Here is a 5000-nt window from a genome sequence, read left to right as displayed (position 1 = left end):
GCCTGTGATGTAATCTTCATAGACGCTGACCGTCAACCTAGAGCAGTAGTCACGTGGTGGGATTACGGGCACAAAGGAGAAATTAAGTTTTATGACATCACAACGGGCAGCTTGTTTAAGGCACTAGCCATGGCTTAAGGACACAAATGAACGAAAAATGTTAGTGGATAGTCTTTATGTACACTGACCACTTACACGTGAACAGGTGTTAAAAGATAAAAAAAAATATTGAGATTTCAACAATGTTTGGAGACAGGATTTCTCTTTTCAAAAAACATTGTTGTGACAACGTTTAAACGGCAATTTTAAACTTTCCCACTCGAGTGTGACAACTTTGACAACACTACTCCCCTTTATATCAGCTTGATAGAGAGTTACGTGTGCGTACTTGGGGGAGGGTGGGGTGAAGTCAAGAAAATCTGACTGCGTTGACTTGGTGCAAGATGGACGAGTCTTGTGAGCAAAAGCAGTGGAATTCCTCAGCTACCAAAATGGTTATTTAAAATACAAGAACATAATATATAAAAAAACAATTGAAAACCCCGATATAACCCTCAAAAGCTACAGATTCAGAAAAAAAATATTATAATTCCATTGTCTCTGGCCATTTTCTTGAGGAGATTGTTTTTCCACATGGTTCGCATTTTTAGATTAAAAAAAAATGGATACTCAAATCATGGAAATATTTACACCCTATTTTCTTATCTCCATACACGTTGTTGCAATTCTAACCATGTAATGCACCCTCCCCCAGAAGCACGGAAGAAAATAAAATTACTGACTTGAAAATATAAAAATACAAAATACGTAAATAAAAAGTTTGAATGATCACGGACAACCTTAATGTAAAAAAAAAAAAGGGAAGAAAAAAATGCAAGGAATATGGAATAGGACAGGCTGAAAAACAGAAACGACTTTTGTGATAAGCTTGCAAAATTTTGCAAAGTCAGCGGGATTGTTATTACAAACACCTATTTTAACAGCAAATCAAAAGGAGTTACAGATGGCTGTCACCTGGCACGACCAGACACATACAACAGAATGAAGAACCTCAGAAATGATCTCAAGAAAAGCTAAACCACGTGTGGACTGTGATACCAGTGGCCGAGTCCGTACGGAGTTCCGACTCGTGAATAATGTCAAAAAAGTGCGATGATAGGCTGATATTTCCAGCAAACAGCATAGATAGAATTACGGTACGTCTAAAAAATCACTACACCCGCACACCAGGAGGAGAGAGAGAGAGAGAGAGAGAGAGAGAGAGAGAGCAAGGGGGAGGGAAAGAGAGACAAAGACAGAGAAAAGGAGGGAGAGGGAGATTGAGAGAGAGACAGAGAGAGAGAGAGAGAGAGAGAGAGAGAGAGAGAGAGACAAAGAGAGAGACAGAGACAGAATGAGAGGGGGGATTGCTGGGAGGGAGGGCAACAGGGAGAGAGAGAGAGAGAGAGAGAGAGAGAGAGAGAGAGAGAGAGAGAGAGAGAGAGAGAGAGAGAGAGAGAGAGAGAGAGAGAGAGAGAGAGAGAGTTTGTGTAATTGAATAAAGGACTTGTTATCATCATCATCCGGTGCCTTGCCGACTAGCGTGGGCGATCATGGACATCCATTTCACTCTGTCTTGTGTTGCAGCAATAAATGACATGTACAGGGTGGTTAAAAAAAATAATTAAAAAAAAACTTTCTTTCTTTCTGAATGTCTCGCTCAAAAATTTGTACTAGAATTTTGTAATTTTGTAACTTTTCAGAAATTCAAGTAGTTCTCACGGCTCGTGGTCAGATTACACAACCGCCGGTAGCCTCAAGGGGGTAGCGTCTGGGTGTCCAGTCATCCATTAAGCCTGTGATGTAATCTTCATAGACGCTGACCGTCAACCTAGAGCAGTAGTCACGTGGTGGGATTACGGGCACAAAAAAGAAATTAAGTTTTATGACATCACAACGGGCAGCTTGTTTAAGGCACCAGCCATGGCTTAAGGACACAAATGAACGAAAAATGTTAGTGGATAGTCTTTATGTACACTGACCACTTACACGTGAACAGGTGTTAAAAGATAAAAAAATATTGAGATTTCAACAATGTTTGGAGACAGGATTTCTCTTTTCAAAAAACATTGTTGTGACAACGTTTAAACGACAACTTTAAATTTTCCCACTCGAGTGTGACAACTTTGACAACACTACTCCCCTTTATATCAGCTTGATAGAGAGTTACGTGTGCGTACTTGGGGGAGGGGGGGTGAAGTCAAGAAAATCTGACTGCGTTGACTTGGTGAAAGATGGACGAGTCTTGTGAGCAAAAGCAGTGGAATTCCTCAGCTACCAAAATGGTTATTTAAAATACAAGAACATAATATATCAAAAACAATTGAAAACCCCGATATTACCCGCAAAAGCTACAGATTCAGAAAGAAAAAAAAATAATCCTATTGTCTTTGGCCATTTTCTTGAGGAGATTGTTTTTCCACATGGTGCGCATTTTTAGATTTAAAAAAAAAATGGATACTCAAATCATGGAAATATTTACACCCTATTTTCTTATCTCCATACACGTTGTTGCAATTCTAACCATGTAATGCACCCTCCCCCAGAAGCACGGAAGAAAATAAAATTACTGACTTGAAAATATAAAAATACAAAATTCGCAAATAAAAAGTTTGAATGATCACGGACAACCTTAATGCCAAAAAAAAATGGAAGACAAAAAAGGCAAGGAATATGGAATAGGACGGGCTGAAAAACAGATACGACTGTTGTGATAAGCTTGCAAACTTTTGCAAAGTCAGCGGGATTGTTATTACAAACACCTCTTTTAACAGCAAATCAAAAGGAGTTACAGATTGCTGTCACCTGGGGCGACCAGAATGAAGAAACTCAGAAAAGATCTCAAGAAAAGCTAAACCACGTGTGGACTGTGATACCAGTGGCCGAGTTCGTACGGAGTTTCCACTCGTGAATAATGTCAAAAAAGTGCGATGATAGGCTGATATTTCCGGCAAACAGCAGAGATAAAATTACGGAACGTCTAAAAATCACCACAGACAGACAGACAGACAGACAGACAGACAGACAGACAGACAGACAGACAGACAGAGATTGAGAGAGAGAGGCAGGAGTTGGGAGGGAGTGAACGAGAGACAGAGAGAGAGAAAGAGAAGGAGAGAGAGGGAGAGGGGATAGAGAGAGACAGAGACAGAGACAGAGGGGTGAGGGCTATGAGGGAGGGCAAGAGAGAGAGAGACAGAGATATATATAGATAGAGAGACAGAGAGAGAGAGAGAGAGAGAGAGAGAGAGAGAGAGAGAAAGAGAGAGAGGGGGAGAGAGAGAGAGAGAAATTGAATAAAGGACTTGTCATCATCATCATCATCTGGTGCCTTGCCGACTGGTGTGAGCGATCATAGAACTCCATTTCACTCTGTTTTGCGTTGCAGCAATAAAGTTCAAGTACAAGGTGGTAAAAACACCCCCCACACTTTTAAATCTTTCTCTCTGAATGTCTCGCCCAAAAATTTGTACTAGAATGTTGTAATTTAGACCAGTTATAATTCTTTCAAAAGAAATTAAATGAATAAATATTCATAAAGAATAATGACTTTTTATTTCTAAAAACACAATAAATGGGCATATACCTCCCAAAGCTTAATGGGCCATGGTGTTTTAATTTTGCTGCTTGTTGGTTTTCTGCCTAAAGAGTGAACAACCTTATTAGTACGTAACCCGTCCCTTCGACATGGACAACGCTGTCGACTTTCCAACTCGACTACCACGTTTGATCTAGATCCACAATGAAAAAGAAAAGAAAAGGACGCGACTCAAACGATACGGTTGCGCACAATGGACCGCCGGGAATTACAACTACATGTATGTCCATGTATTGTTAGGCCGACCAAATATAACATGGGGTGCCCATTGGCACGAATAGGTCAGGTCTAGTCGGTTTTCTAGCCAGATTGAGGGCGCCATGCGGCTATCGCGGCACGAACCGATCGCCTGACTTGTCGCCTCAAAAACAAACGCATTTGTTTTCAGGACACAAGTCGGGCATTAGACCCAACCCGACCCGATCCCAACTGCAATGGGCACCTGGTATAAGCAGGGCCGCCGGGCACAAAACTCCTATACGCCTCTGTGGCGTTTACAAGTTTGTATGCCCGACGGCCAGAGTTGGAGAATAGGAGGGTTGTTCTTTTGTGCGATGAAATACATTTGATGATATAATGATCGGAAACGTGTGTGCTTTGTCCAGCTTTGTGTAGCATCTGATTGTAGACTTGATCTGCTTGGGACAGCGTCACTGGTACAGTAGTAATTGACTTTTTGTTATCATACACAGGACAGTTCTTATTACTAATATTACTACATATATTTAACGGGTTCAGTGCACGTCGATGTTTTGTGTGGGGGTGTAGAAAGTACGAGTAAAGTACTGTACTGGAGGCCAGGACCAGCGGTTTATTGCTTCTCACTTTCAGTTTGTTTTCTAGCTTAGACTCAAATAGTTTGTTTCTTTTTCTGTGCCGATCAAGTGAGTTTCTATTAATCTCAGTAACTTCCATCTTACATTATTCATAATATTGTTTCTTGACGCTACCGCATATTTTAGCTCTTTCAGTTATTACAATGTTTACTGTGGTGTGTGTGTGTGTGTGTGTGTGTGTGTGTGTGTATACTTTCCTCATAAGATCTGGACACCCCCAAAATCTAGGTTAGCCCCCTTGACCTTTAAAGTTTTTCTCCGAAAAAACAACAAAACAAAACAAAAACCAGCAAGCACACAAGTAGTAATACATGTATCCGTGTCGTACCAGACGCCAAAGAAAAGAAACACTATGGGCTGTTGACGGGCGTAGCTTGTTTGTTCCTCTTCTGTGCAAACTTCCACATGATCTATCTTCCATATCTCTCTCCTCCTTCTTTTATTTGCCTGTTACTCTCTGGTAACACTTCTAATCTTCTCAACTTATATGACGTATTTGTTTTGTTAGCGCCGTGAAACTCCTACTA

The 5000-nt window shown here is 40.8% G+C and overlaps 1 long non-coding RNA gene across 1 annotated transcript in view; it reads right to left on the bottom strand.

Annotated features, from left to right (window-relative positions):
- Nucleotides 1–1262, bottom strand: part of LOC118477344 — a 7160-nt gene extending 5898 nt beyond the window's left edge. The window contains exon 1 of the long non-coding RNA XR_004858307.1: nt 1051–1262. This is a non-coding gene — a long non-coding RNA (uncharacterized LOC118477344). The remainder of the gene's footprint in view (nt 1–1050) is intronic.
- Nucleotides 1263–5000: the final 3738 nt, after the last annotated feature.

This window comes from Aplysia californica, unplaced genomic scaffold, assembly GCF_000002075.1.
Source record: "Aplysia californica isolate F4 #8 unplaced genomic scaffold, AplCal3.0 scaffold00068, whole genome shotgun sequence".
Lineage (NCBI taxonomy): Eukaryota > Metazoa > Mollusca > Gastropoda > Aplysiida > Aplysiidae > Aplysia > Aplysia californica.
This window is presented reverse-complemented; position numbering and strand designations above follow the sequence as displayed.